Here is a 16067-nt window from a genome sequence, read left to right on the forward strand (position 1 = left end):
TATTCTAGGACTGATTTCAGTTTGGCTTTTTAAATCCTTGGTTCTTTTTCTCCCAAATTTTCATTGTTTGCCTTTTAACCATTTTGCAGCTTTCCCCAATTTTCTTCACATGATGATGTTGGCTATACAAGGAGATGATACTAGCTCAGTTCTGTTTTGCTGCTTCTAACTAGTAGAGTTTATAGGGTTGAAGTAGAGGGGAAGGCTGGAGAAGGAGGTGGCAGCTAGTGAAAATGAAGTTTCTGAATTATTTGGGGTTTGTTATTCATGTCCTTTTATGTGGCAGATGAGTAAATTAAGATTTGAAAAACAGAGCATTTTATGATTCTATTGTTTCTCATTAAATATGAGGCATATCTGCACGCAAATGCAAAAGGTGTCATTCCTTCATTGTCATTCTTCGCTGAAAGAAGAGGCCAACCTCTGAGCCATATTGCACAGAGAACACTCAGCACTTTAGTGGGAGGTAGGGGTGCAGGGTGATCAGCACTGTTCAGAATGGCTCATGAGGCTGGGCAGCAAAGGAGGCAGTTGGCTAGATGTAGTCTGTGTGGTATTAGATTGTGGCCTCTGTGTTCTGAATCTCTGCAGCAAGCTGTCTTGAAAAGGTTCTCAGTAAGTAGCAGTCAGAGGCCAAGAAAGGTGCCTCATGGGTTTCACTGCTGATGGAGTCACAGACATTAGCCATTCCAGCTAGGGTGACAGAACGCAGAATGCTGGGGCCATTACTCTTCATCCTTTTTCTCTTCCATTCAGCAAATATTTGCATAATGATGAAATCCAAGAGTCACTCCTTCTAGCACATTGGGAACAGAATGTCTCTTGTCCATTCCTGAGTCAGTTCTGTAAACTTGAAAATACTGCCTACTCACAGCTTTGTTTGGAGCTGATTTTATTGGGGGTTTTGAAGTCACTGAGGTAGTTACAGAACAGAACAGGATGTCTGAGCACACAGCCACAAAGAAGCTCATTTTGAAATTGAAGCCTAAATACACTGTCCTTTGCTCACTCATTTCCCCTTGGTACTCTTTCTTCACAGACCCCCTACCTGCTACTAGACTCTCATCTTTTCTTTGGATCCTCCCATTTCTGGGTTGTGACCTGGCATTCCAACATACCTTTCATTTTGTAGAGCAATTTCATTCTCCTTGTTTCCAACTTTGTGGAAGCTCATCTTTCTGTGAACAAATGGTGCAGGGAAGTGCTTTGTTAATAAAATGCCATCCCCCTCAGAGAAAGATGTAAGGAGACAGAAATCGATGCCATTAGTAGAGCACGGGTGTGTGGGCATGTGCCCATGGTCCCACTCTGCCATAATCGCTGTGTATAAGGTCTTGTGATAGATAGATATTTTAGAATAATATTTCCTAAGCTTTTTTGAAAGACATATGGAAACTACAGTAAAGAACATATTTTACTTCACAACTCATGAAGTAAATATATAAATATAGGTATGCATATATTTACATACATAGGTATATATGTACACATATATTTTGCATGAAACAATGCCTTTGTTGAAAGGGCTATGTTCTAATATTTTCTGTTCTATTTTTTAAATTATGTTATGTTAATCACCATACATTACATCATTAGTTTTTGATGTAGTGTTTTATTTATTTAAAAAAATGTAGTCCTGATCCCCTCACTTGATTTCGGAACCCATAATGGTCATTATCTGAAGTTTGAGAAACACTGCCTTGAGATACATTAAGGTCTGTAAAACTGGGATTTCTGCTCTCAGAATCCCCACAACAACTGCATTACGCATTACGAGCCTCCATGCTATAATTCGGTAGGAATAAACTTCCATATCCTGCTTTTAGCAACTAATCCTAAAGAGCTAGTACAGCTCTAACCTTAAGTCACTCTACCAGGACTCTCCTCATACATAACATAAATCAGCATTTGAAAACTTCAGTGGGAGCTTTTATTCTGGAATTTCTCAAACCAATGTTTAAAAAAATATATGATTTAGTATAACATGACAGAAAATGTGGAAAGCAGAGGCAGCAAGTATTTCTCATCATAGACTTACTTTGTTAACATTTTGTGGTATTTCACTACAGCCTTTCTTGCTATGCATGTCCAAACGAACTTGTTATTGTGGACCTTTTAAAAAAACCTGGAAAACTTGTTATTTTTGTTCCCATCTCAGGCAGGAATAAGAATCCACATGTAGGGACTCCCCTGTATGTGGAGGAGCACACTTGCACATACACTAACACACACTCACACTCACATACACACACACTCTCGCAGAGTGGAAGAGGAAAACATTTCACTGCTTGCCTTTAATATTAAATCTCACTTTTCTCACATTTCTTATGTTTTCACACCTAGAGTCTGGCTCATCTATTTCTAGGCAGTTCTCAGCAGAAAAATTGTGAAAGTGATAGCTGGATGGTAACGTGTGAAAAGGCTCTTAGCACAGATTTGAATACATTTGGGAGGGGTAAGAGTATCCTAGATTGTCAGAAAATAAAGAGACGTGTTTTAAATAATGACTTCCACATACCAGCCTTTGAGAGCATCTTCCATAACTATTATAATGGCTCAACTATAAAGTGGGGGGAAGTATTAATGTTACTTCTGAGGATAGTGTAAGTCAGAATTAAGTGAGATTTCTAGGCTCTGTGTAAAAATTGAAGCCTGAGTTAGTTGCTTTAGTATTGTATAATGTTACAGTCATGTGCCCAGTATTTCTTTTTCTAATGAACAGAACCTACTTACCACTCCTATTTTATGGACTATTTTTCACTTTTCACTTTGTTGATAAGTATGTTCTTTGTCATTTGAGGCATTGGTCTCGGCGATCTTTTATACTAAATAGGGGAGAGGGACTTTATTTCTGAGGAGTGATGCTCACTGCTTGGAGCTTTTTTTTTTTTAATTTAATTTTATTATGTTATGTTAGTCACCATTCATTATATCATTAGTTTTTGATGCAGTGTTCCATGGTTCATTGTTTGCATATAACACCCAGTGCTCCATTCAGTACATGCCCTCCTTAATACCCATCACAGGCTAACCCATCTCTCAATCCCCCTCCCCTCTAAAACCCTCATTTCGGTTTTCAGAGTCCATGGTCTCTCATGGTTCGTCTCCCCCTCTGATTTCTCGTCCTTCATTTTTCCCTTCTTACTATCTTCTTCTTCTTCTTTTTTTAAACATATAATGTATTATTTGTTTCAGAGGTACAGCTCTGTGACTCATCAGTCTTACACAATTCACAGCGCTCACCATAGCACATACCCTCCCCAATGTCTATCACCCAGCCACTCCATCCTTCCCACCCCCCACCACTCCAGCAACACTCATTTTGTTTCCTGAGATTAAGAATTCCTCATATCAGTGAGATCATATGATACTTGTCTTTCTCTGATTGACTTATTTCACTTAGCATAATACCCTCTAGTTCCATCCATGTCGTTACAAATGGCAAGATTTCTTTTTTTTTTATGACTGCATAATATTCCATTATATATATATACCACTTCTTCTTTATCCATTCATCTGTTGATGGACATCTAGGCTCTTTCCATAGTTTGGCTATTGTAGACATTGCTGCTATAAACATCGGGGTGCACGTACCCCTTTGGATCCCTACATTTGTATCTTTGGGGTAAATACCCAGTAATGAAATTGCTGGGTCATAGGGTAGCTCTATTTTCAACTTTTTGAGGAACCTCCATACTGTTTTCCAGAGTGGCTGCACCAGCTTGCATCCCCACCAACAGTGTAGGAGGGTTCCCTTTTCTCCGCATCCTCGCCAACACCTGTTGTTTCCTGACTTGTTAATTTTAGCCATTCTGACTGGTGTGAGGTGGTATCTCTTTGAGGTTTTGATTTGGGTTTCCTTGATGCCAAGTGATACTGAGCACTTTTTCATGTATCTGTTGGCCATTTGGATGTCTTCTTCTGCCCATTTCTTGATTGGATTATTTGTTCTTTGGGTGTTGAGTTTCATAAGTTCTTTATAGATTTTGGATACTAGCCTTTACCTGATATGTCATTTGCAAATATCTTCTCCCATTCTGTCAGTTGTCTTTTGGTTTTGTTGACTGTTTCTTTTGCTGTGCAAAAGCTTTTTATCTTGATGAAGTCCCAGTAGTTCATTTTTGCCCTTGCTTCCCTTGCCTTTGGTGATGTTTCTAGGAAGAAGTTGCTGCGGCTGAGGTCAAAGAGGTTGCTGCCTGTGTTCTCCTCAAGGATTTGGATGGATTCCTGTTTCACATTTAAGTCTTTCATCCATTTTGAGTCTATTTTTGTGTGTGATGTAAGGAAATGGTCCAGTTTCATTCTTCTGCATGTGGCTGTCCAATTTCCCCAACACCATTTGTTGAAGAGTCTGTCTTTTTTCCATTGGACATTCTTTCTTGCTTTGTCGAAGATTAGTTGACCATAGTGTTGAGGGTCCATTTCTGGGCTCTCTATTCTGTTCCATTGATCTATGTGTCTGTTTTTGTGCCAGCACTGTACTGTCTTGATGATGACAGCTTTGTAATAGAGCTTGAACTCTGGAATTGTGATGCCACCGGCTTTGCTTTTCTTTTTCAACATTCCTCTGGCTATTCGGGGTCTTTTCTTGTTCCATACAAATTTTAGGATTATTTGTTCTATTTCCTTGAAAAAAGTTGATGGTATTTTGACTGCTTGGAGCTTTTGAGGAAAATAAAAAGGGATCCCGATCTTAAGACACATACCTATGGGTTAAGGTTGAAGATAGCAATCACAAGCTGATATAAAAGGGATAATATTTTTGCAAATGTAAAATGATTAGTTTAAATTTCCTACTTAAATTATCTTTTTGTTCCCTTCCCTTTTTAGTCTAAGCCATGAAGCTTACTCTTCCATGACGGGAGAGGATGGTGCAATACACAAGAAAGAAAACTAGAGATTAGTTATTGAAAGAGTGATATAGGGGGCTGGGTGGGGGGAGAGAAAGAAAAGGAGAGAGAGAGAAAGAAGAAATAGAAAGTATCTCTCTCTCTCTCTTGCCAGGCTTGGAGAACTTGAACATAGAATTTTAGAACAGTGTTATAAGAGTAAACAGGAAGAGAAAGTGGGAAAGCCTCTCCTCTTGGACCCAAGGGGTGGTGAGAAAGAGACAGAGAAAGGAGACAAGAGAAGGAAGGAAGACAGCTCTCTGTTCCAGGCTTTCAGCCAGAGTACAGATGATGTTCTTAAAAATTTGAGAGAGAGTTAGAGGTGGTATGTTCAGCTTCTTATTTGGGTATGAAGGATGCTCTCTACCTGTTTGTGACAGCCTAACAGAACAGTGTGGCCAGACAGCAAATCTAGTTGGGCTCTTGTCTCTCAATTCCCATCTGGCGTAGATGTTAGACTGAAAGTCAGAAAACCTGCCTTGGGCAACCCTACACCCCTGCAGGGTCAAGGTGATTTTACAGTAGAAGCTGAAGGTGGAATACCCAAGGCTGGGGGACCACATGGAGGATGTACCAGAGACTTAGAATTATCTCTAGCCATTAAAAACCAAGAGCAAGGAAGCTGAGTATTTTAAAATGTAGCATATTAATACAAAGTTTGAGGTATAGTAAGGTCAACAGGATAGCCATTGAAAAGATCGTTTGTTACTCCCGGTTTCTAAGAGGAGGGGCATGCCCTGCCATTGGAGGCCACACAGGAAAGCAATGAGGTTAGTCAGGAGGCAGAGGGGAAGAGAACTATGGGCAAGAACCTTTGTTGTGGTTTCTGTGGGAAGGGTCAGGCTAAATAGGCTCGGGATTGGCTGTTTGAGTAATTTCAGCAGGCTCTGGGGCATTTGGGGCTCTCCCTAGTTGTCTGGGACCTGGCCCTGTTATGATTAGGTTAGGTGTATAGTGGCTCAGAGTGTGAGAACCCAATAAAGGAGATGGTTGGGGGTGTCAACCCTGGGTTTTGTATTTGAATACCCCCAGTCCCCAAGAGGAGGACTCCTCTCTGCAGGGGTCGGGGTGGGGCAACAAGGTAGTCAGAAGGTCATGGCAGGATAACTCAGGCTTATTATTGGGTTGTCTAGAACAAGATGTTTTGGCATATGCACATAGGATAGATGTTAAAGCATCAAGTTTGTAGAAGCTAGAAATGTGATTGGGTAATATACTGAGCCAGTAGTAATGTTCCACCAGACCCTGGCCAAGTCAAGAAAAAAAGGCCACAAATTTACAGCTGTGAATAGCAACAGTGGATGGCAGCAGAATGCTAGATGACGGTCAGGGTCAGGTCAGCTGTGTTCCATATCTATGCCAGACCAGCCATTCCACAGTGGGTTCTGCAAGTATTTGGAGGTTACCATGAGAATGTGAGGGCTCTTTCATCCTGCCTGCATGCAGTTCTTCATTCACTCATTAACTCAACAACTACTTGTGAACCCAGACATCAACCTGGAGTGCAGTCGTGAATGTAAATAAGAGAAAATGCAAGGTTAAGATAGACTGAGTGCTTTTATCCAAAAGGTGAATGATACCTAGTAAAAGATTGCTTTATTTATTAGATTGGATGCTATATTAACTGAAAGTAGACTATGCCCCAGTACACTGGGGTTTATGAGGGAGATCATGTCAGTTGGAAACAACACATACTGTGCTTTTGCTGAGTAGTGGAGGTTGTTGTGAGTGAATTTGCAGTCCCATTACAATGACGACATTTCTTTCTCCTAACCCCTTGTAGTATGAGGGTGGTTTATTATGCTGCGAGAAAATTGGAACTAGAAAAAAATGAAATCTGGGGCTAGACAAAGAGGTCTTCCTCCTTTCTTATTCATAAAGGATCATTTTAGAGTTAGGCAGATGATATTCATACCTAGCTCTCATTGTGTTATGGGGCTCATGATACCAATGAACTCTTCTAAAGTTCTGTGAGCTTGACTAATCCTTGGCCTTCTTTTAAGTAACACAAGACCCCCAAAGACCCTATATACTAAAAAGAGGCTTGGGGCCTCTTTACATTATTACTCTTTACATTATTAACTAGTACTCATTACATTAACTCCATTCCAGTCTTCGGGAATCATTAACCACTTTATTATTTGGGTTATTAATATTTTGCACAGGTACTGAGATTAAAACACATTACCTCTGGGGCGCCTGGGTGGCTGCTCAGTCGTTAAGCGTCTGCCTTCGGCTCAGGTCATGATCCCGGGGTCCTGGGATCGAGCCCCGCATTGGACTCTCTGCTCAGCGGGGAGCCTGCTTCTCCCTCTGCCTCTGCCCCTGCCCCTGCTTGTGCTCTCTCTCTCACAAATAAATAAAATCTTAAAAAAAAAAAACACACACATTACCTCCTTTCTTAACTACCTTCAACAAATGTGAGTTCCTATTATGGGCTAGTCATTGTGTTAGGCACTGAAGATATGAGGGCAGAGGAGACCCAGACTTGCCCTTAAGGAGTATAATGAAGAAAACATAAAAAGCAATTATCAAAATGGTGACAGAGACTACTGGATTCTATGGGGTATGTTTTTGGAAACTTGGGAATGACTTTCTGGAAGAAAGGCTATTTAAGCTGAGTCATAAAGGGACAGTAGGAATTAGCCAGGTGAAGAGTGAACGGAAGAATGTGGAAAGATCTAAGGAGAAAGCATTTAGTTCTTTAGGAGAAGTAAAAGGAACACTACTGCAACTTGTATCACTACTACACTAGTTCTGGTATAAATCAGCTTCCATGGGTGATCATATTGCCAAAAATATTCCCCAAATCTTGTGTGAGACTCACCCAACTGTCTGTAATTTGGGCACTGATAGACCTAGGCACATACTTTAGCTTTGAGACATTAAACAATTTATTTAATGTCTATGATCTTCTGTTTCTTCAACTGTAAAATGAGGATTATAACTTCTTTGAAGAATTATGAAGATTGAGGTAAGTATCATGCATATTTCTCCTCTTTCTGTATTTCAAACAGTTGATGGAGTTCCTTGGCTTTGATGACATTTTTCCTAATTACGAGATATTACTAGATTTTATCCTACTTTTGAAGCTTATAACATTTAATGGGAGAGGTTTTCTTTTTTTTTTCTTTTTTCTTTTTTCTTTTCCTGTATGAAAGCCAAAGTAAACTTTAAGAGTAGGGACAAAAGGAGTGATAATTTTCTTTTTTTCACAAGTGATTCTTAGCAGCTAACACAAGAAAATGTTACCTCTGAGGGTTGTCATCAAAGGGCAGAAGAGTTACTTTGGAAGAGGATCAGAAATGTTATAATGGGCAGAACTCTTATTTGTCACAGTCTTGGTGTTTCATGACACAGGGAGACAGTGACAATTAGTTATAGCACTCTCCCTGCAACCTGAGATGAGGCTGCAGAATCCTTCTCAACACTGCATTTTCTAGGGAGAAACTAAGGAAGGAAAGACTTCCTGGGGGGGAAGAAAGAGATTTCTGTTTCTACCCAGAGGTGTTGTCTTTAGATTAGAGTCAGTTTCTGTGAAACACCAGCTATGCGGTCTTCTGGGTTGAGTTGCTATTGGGTTGGGTTCCCACCTTGATCAGATCAATACTTGGAGTGCTTAAGAAGATCGTGGAGCATGTAATGGGGATTTTGTTGTTGTTGTTGTAGTTGTTGTTTGTTTATTTATTTTTAAATTCTGAAGCCTAATTTTTCTGGGGCCTACTAAATCAGAACCTAATTTATAAGTAAAGCCTCAAGCAAATGTCAGGAAGTTATGACAAGTTACAGTATTGATACCACATTTCAAATTCTAACTTTATTAGAAGAAAAGTTCATAAACCAAGATTCCATTTTTCTTTCCTCTTAAACTAGTCATGAAGGTAATAATCTTATGATTGCATTTTTTATTCTTCCATGAGTGATTAGAACAGATGGCAAAGCCTTTACAGCCTGATACAGATTTATCACCTCTAGTTTCAAGTGAATGTGGATCAAAATAATTGAATGATTATTACACTACTCTTCCTTGCCAGGCAACTACCAAGAAATTCTATGAAAGTGATAGAAACTCTTTCTAATTGTTTAAAGTCTTCATTTGGAAGACTTTAACTTCACCCTAAATTATTATTCGCAAGTTTATACATTGAGCAATGTTCACACGAACTAAATCAGGAACCTGAGCCACTCAGAGGAAGTGCTGATGATTTTTTCTATTCATCATGGCGTTCGTTATGATTTAATATTTTTATGTATTTGGGGACAAGTGTAACACACCCTGTAATATTCTAAAGATATGCGTTGTACATTGTCATATTCCCAGAAGCCATGATTTGCCTAATCCTCAGCTTGCCATGTCTGGGATGGGGCAGAATTTTTATAACAGGTGCCCATTAAAGCACGCATGCTCTCAATGGATCTTACCTGTTTAGTGTCATGGTCAAACTAGGCAACTTGCCGTGGAAAAGGTAGTTTCTAGCCTACACATTCATATTAAATAAGATACGTCACTCACTTGGCAAAACTGAAAATGGGGAAGGTAAGTTTTATTTTTGAGGATGTTGGAACATTTACAAAATCAACCTGATAATTACATATTTCACACCCACCAGTTACAAAATGTTGATGTACAATGAAGGAATATCTGTGTATATATAGTGAGTATTCATACTACCTTCTGTGTGTTAATTATATCCTAACTAGGTTTATAACTGTTTTAGAATAGAAATACTGATATTATTTGATTTTTTATTTTTGCTGTTTTTTTCCTGAAAATGACCCTCCCTGTTGTTATACTAATTTTTTTCTTGTTTGCCTATAACTGTGGGAATATTTGCTCTCTCTTTCTTTTTCCGTTTCTATCAACAGAGATTTATTTAGATAAGTGCTTCAAGGTGAGGCTACAAAGATGAGTAAGTTCATGGACACAGACAGCTGTAATGTAAGCCATAACATGAAGATTGCTTTGAAAGGGTTAATCTAATGTGGGATTTTCAGTATGGCAGGGCTCTTTTAAAATAAGCTCCAAACCACTGTGACTTAGATTATTGTCCTGGTGCCAGATATGTTGCCCTACGAGTTATGTGACACTTCCTCCAATTTAATCATGCTCCAGAAGGAAGGCTGATAGACTAGCTGCATGGGTCCTGGTGTGTGCAGAGCAGTTGTGGGTAGGGGTCCTCCCACAGAGGGGGCAGCAGGCTACTACTCGTGGAGTGGGGGGGCGCTGCTTGGGAAAGGCCAGCTACAACCATAATGCTATGAAGCAGATCATGCACTCATGGAGGCAGGATGCCAGAATATTGCTTAATCTCTCAGACCCTTATTTTCTTCATCTCTCAACAAGATATACTTTTCCTTCATATCACTTATCACAGCTATACATTTAACTGTGTGATATTTAATACTGTTGGTCACTTTCATAAGCTCCAGATGTACAGGGATTGTGTGTGTTTTATTCACCTTATGTAACCCAGTTCCTAGCACAGAGCCTTACATAGAGTAGGTGATCAATAAATATTTACTGAGAGCACAAAAAAATAAACAATGGAAAAGTAATAACAAAAAGTTTTTTATTTTTTAAATTTTTATTTTTTTTTAAGATTTATTTATTTGTCAGAGACAGAGAGAGAGAGAAAGCAAGAGCGAGAGAGAACGCACAAGCTGGGGAAGCTGCAAGCAGAGGGAGAAGATGCTCAGGGCTGAGCAAGGAGCCTGATGTGGGGCTCAGTCACAGGACCCTGGGATCATGACCTGAGCTGAAGGCAAACGCTTAACCGACTGAGCCACCCAGGCATTCCAATAACCAAAAGTTTTTTAAATGAAGATTAAGAAGTAATAACTATTTTTAAATGGATGCATGCATAAATATAAAATGCCTGGATGATCCCTGGCTCAGAGTGGGTACTTCATAAATGGTCATAAGTTTCAGGTTAAATCACGCATGAGTTGCTTAAGGGTAAATATATTAGTTAAAGACTTTTAAAACTTTTTGTTTTTTGATTATTTTTTGTCTAATATCATTCAGTGACATATCAATGCCACATAAGTCAACATTTTTACATGTGTTATCATTAGAACAGTGTTTATCCTGAAAAATTAGGGAGAGTTTTTAGGGATATTTGGCCTTTAGCAGGCACAGAAGTTATCTGGTATTAGAAATAGAAATGCTTCTCTTATGAAGACATAGACTGAGGTCAAATATTCTGAAAGTGAATCATTTTACATTTCTGGTTAAACAACATAAAGCATATGAAAGCCCCGATTCCTGTTGTATGACTTAGCAATCAGCTGGAAAATCTGTGTTCTAATGCAAATTTGGGGCATCAACTTCTACTCACCAAATCCCATGCACTTAGACTGAAAAATCAATTCAAAGACAGAACCATCACACAGAGCACTGAAGCATTCTCTAATTGGTCTAGCAACCTTTCAGTAATAATGATTGCATAGAAAATTCCAAAGAGGGCTCTCTGCTGAGGATTTTCAGCTGTCAGGACTCTCAGCAGCTGGGGAATAAGCCCTTCAATCCTCCAGCAGAGTCTGGGTTACTATAGAAGGGTAGGATGGCAAGACTGAGGGTGGTTGAGTGGTGTGCCTGGTGGGCAGGTGGTGACTGGCAGTGGCTGGTGGCTGATGATGGGAGGGACACACTCAGCCGCTAAATCTCTGCTCAGCAGTAATGTAAGAGAAATTAGAGAAAGTTTGTTTTGGAAAGATGTAGACCTAAGCATCAAGTCTCAAAATAGCCATCTTTTTATGACAGTAATCATTATATATCTTTCAGTGAGCGCGCGGAATGGAGGCTGGTCTCAGTCTGCACACCATTTGACCTATCCTTTACTTTCTCCGTCTCTCTCACAGTTAGTTTCCTTTGTTGTGGCTTCTTTTTCCTCTTGAGTTACAAAGGATTTCCAAGTGATCTTTTCTCTGTTGATTCTCTTCTGCATTTTTCCCTTTTGGGGGAAAGTATTATTTATTCAGGGACTCTTGATTCAGTCAGAGTCCCAAGAGAAAACCAAAGGCATACTCAAATTAGGATAATTCTAGGAGAGTTTACTTATGAAAGAACTCATATAGGTGTGAGTGGAGCCTAGGGGAACTTCAAGGGGTGGTGCAGGGCTAGTATAAGTGTCACTGTAACCCCTCAAGTCTGAAGAGACAGAGGTGGGAGAGGTTATTGGAATCCAGAAAGAGAGAAGGGAATAGATAAAGTAGCGGTGACCTTCTGTCAGGGGCATGGCCCATCTGAAGCAACCGTACAGGGAGGGAACCTAGGGAATAAACACTCTGACATCACTTTCTTATCTCCCTCCAATCTCCTGTTGACAGAACCCAAGGTGAAGCCAAAGGGTGCCATGATTCACGTTCATCTGCACAGGTCAGGCTCCTAGAGCTGACAGCAGGGTGAAAAAAGGTGGAGAGTAGATTTGGAGGGGTGAGTAAGGTATCTGGCAAAATTCCCATGTCTATAGTTCTAGCTCAATGCTGTTACTTGAAGCTTGAAACCCAGGACACTCAAAATATCTTCCTTCCAAACCTAATCCTACTTAAAGTCTTGTTTCTATTAATAAAGTTAATTTCTGTAATTCCTTAGGTTTGTAACACCAAAGACTTTTTTGAGGTCAACTCATCTCTTTCATTAAATGCTGGACTTGAGGGCACAAGCTGTGCTTTATCTGCCTTTGTATCTTCTTCCATCATATGGAACAATGTTTGCAAATAGTGTCTAAGGCATATTTGTTGAATTTTCTTGAATTGGCTCAGTTTATTGCTAAGTAAAATAACTGTAACCCTAGAGGTTTTTATTTTTCACTTGATTGTTGCAAGGTTGCAAAACTGGCAGTTGCAACAGAAGGCAGCCAATGGGTAATAGTATCAGGGGTAACAGAGAGGACTCCTGCTCCCTCAGGGTAGAGAGTGGGGAGGGGAGAGTGAGCAGGCCTCAGGTACTCAGTAAGGAGCTGGCAAATGAGTTTCTCCTGGCTGGTTACACAGGACGGAGACTATTTGCTCTTTCAAAATGATTTTTTTGTGTATCACCTTATCTTTTATTAATTTTCTTTAAAGATTTATTTATATATTGGAGGGGAGGAGCAGAGGGAGAGAAATCCTCGAGCAGACTCCCCACTGAGTGTGGAGCCTGGGGAGGGGGCTTGACCCCAGGACCCTGAGATCGTGATGTGAGCTGAAATCAAGAGTCAGATGCTCAACTGACTAAGCCACCCAGGCTCCCCTCTTTTATTAATTTTTAAAGTACATTTAAAAGCGGAGATCTCTCATGTCTGTGACCCCAGGACAGTTTTGAGAGACTTAGCTATCTACTTTTCTTGTGTCTCATCTCTCTTCCTGATGTCCACATTCCCTCAGAATGTTCACACTGCCCAGCCCACTGTTGAACCCTCTTTGGATCAGTATCCTGAGCCATAAATTGTTTTCTCCATGGATAGAGGTATAGGTTCAGTGACCAATTCCAATGGAGGCTTTAACACACAGGTGGGAAAGTAATTTCACCCAGAGGTGTATAAAGCCTTAAAGAACCTCTTAAAAATTAATAAGTGTTATTTTTTAAAAAATGGCTTTAGATTTATAGAAAAGTTGAGCAGAAAGTATGGAGAGTTCCCATATATTCCCTTCTTCCTGCACAGAGTTTCCCTATTAACATCTAGTATTAGTGTGGTACATTTGTTGCAGTTAATCAACCAACATTAATACATCATTATAATACTGACACATTGATCCAATATTGATACATTATTACATTACAATTAATGAAAAAATATAGATATATTGAACCAATATTGATACATTGAACAATATTGATACAGCAATATATTGTCCATTGTTTATTCAGATTTCATTCAGTTTTTTTTAAAGATTTATTTATTTATTTCAGAGAGAGAGAGCAGGGAGAAGGGCAGAGGGAGATGGAGAGAGAGAATGCTCAAGCAGACTCCCCGCTGAGGGTGGAGTCAGACATGGGGCTTGATCACAGGACCCTGAGATCATGACCTGAGGTGAAACCAAGAGCCGGCCATTTAACTGATTGAGCCACCCAGGTGCCCCAGATTTCATTCAGTTTTTACTCAATGTCCTTTTTCTGTTCCAGGATCCCATCCCATACAGGATACCACATTACATTTTCTTGTTATGTCTCCCTAGTCTCCTGTTGGCTGTGATAGCTTCTCATATTTTCCTCTTTTGATAATCTTCACAGTTTTGAGGAGTACTGGTCATATGTATTATAGGATTCCTCTCTTGAGCATCTGTTTTTCCCATGATTCAACTGGGATTATGAGTTTTGAGGAGGAAGATCACAAAGGTAAAGTCTCATTTCCTCGCCTCCTTCATGGAGACATTATGATGTTGGTGTGGAACTTGATCACTAGTTTATCAGGTCTCTCTGCTATACAGTTAGTCTCCTTTCTCCCCTTCCCATGCTGTAGTCTTTGGAAGGAAGTCACTATGTGCAGCCCACACTTAAGAAGTTATGCTCCTCCTTGTTTAAGGTGAAGTATTGACATAATTTATTTGGAATTCTTTTGCGTGGGAGATTTACCTCTTCTCCTTCATTTATTAGTTTATTCAATTATTTCTGTTGGTATAGACTTATGATTTTTAAAATATTTTAGGTTATAATCCAATACTACTTTATTTTTGTTCAAATTGTTCCAGCTTTGGATGTTGAGAACTCTTTCAGTTGGCTCCTGTGTCCTTTTAACTTAACCCCGTCATTGCATGTGTTTGACCACTTTCTTACTTTATGTCACTACAAGATATTCCAGGCCCATCTTGTAAGTTTTCTACCTTAGATTGGCCATTTCTTAAGAAACCCTGGCTCATCTGGGAACTAGGTATATTCTTTGCTACAAGAGTATCTTTTCTTTTATGCCCTTTCAGCTGACAAGCAAAGAAATATATGTGTGTATACTAACCCATGTATATCCACATATCTATAAATAGTTCTATGTGTAACTATCTATATCTATATTAAGTTAAGTGTGAGTTCTTACTGGTGTTTCAGACCCTAACCCATGATCACATGGATTATTCTAGCCTCCTCCCCTTGCTTAAATTCCTACTTTAATAGTGAAAAATGTGTCTTCCACCATCCCCCATCCATTTACTTAATTGTTAAATTCCAGTATACATAGATAGCAGTATCAGAATTATTAGTGCTATACATGAGAAACAACTTTATCAACCAGAGTAAAGTGCTTATTTGCAGTTATTTTTACCTTTATTCTTGCAGACTTCATTTATTTCCAAAGTTACTTGCATCAGAACCTCTCCCTCCACCCCCTTCAGTGAGGTTGTTTTATACATTTGTAATATGGTTAGATTCTTTTGTCCCAGTCTGCTTTCCTTCCTGCAAAGGAGTTCTATAAACTTTGACAGATGCATAATGTCATGTATCCACCATTACAGTGGTGGATCATACAGGATAGTCTCACCATTCTACCGCTCTACCAATCCCTTGTGCTCCCCCCATCTACCCTCCACCCTCTTCTAATCCCTGGCAACTACTTTTTACTGTCTCTATAGTATTGTCTTTTCCAGAATGTCACACAATTGGAATGATACAGTATGTAGCCTTTTCAGACTGGCTTCTTTCACTTAGTAATATGCATTTAAGTTTCCTCCATGCCTTTTCATGTCTTGATAGCTTATTTTTCTTTTTGTTGCATAATGTTGTATTGCATTGACGTGTCACAGTTGTACCTATTGAAAGACATGCTTGGTGGCCTCCAGTCTGTGGTGACTATGAATAATGCAACTATAAATATAGTAGCATTAATATAAATATAGCAGTGCAGCTCCATCAACTTCACATCCACACTCAGGAGGCTAGATGCTGAAGGAAGGAGAGAAGCTTCTCTTTATGTAACATTTAAAGGTTTTCCCTTCTCTTTGTCCTGTCTTTAGCCAGTAAAATAATAGTGTCTCTCTTTTTTTAAAGATGAATATGTAAGAATCACATAGTAATATTCCAAAGTTGAAGCCTAAGTGTCTGTTTGACTTATCATTGACATGATTGTGAATATGATGTTCATAACTAAATGTATCATGACAGCAAGTAACATCAGTGAAAAATGACACATGAAGGACTTACTTAGAATACAGATGTCCTGTGCAAGGTACAGTTACTGCCTTCCATTGTTTATCATCATACTGGAAAAG

The sequence above is a fragment of the Mirounga leonina genome, unplaced genomic scaffold (genome assembly GCF_011800145.1).
Source record: "Mirounga leonina isolate KUSES-001 unplaced genomic scaffold, KU_Mleo_1.0 Mir_53, whole genome shotgun sequence".
Taxonomy (NCBI): Eukaryota; Metazoa; Chordata; class Mammalia; order Carnivora; family Phocidae; genus Mirounga; species Mirounga leonina.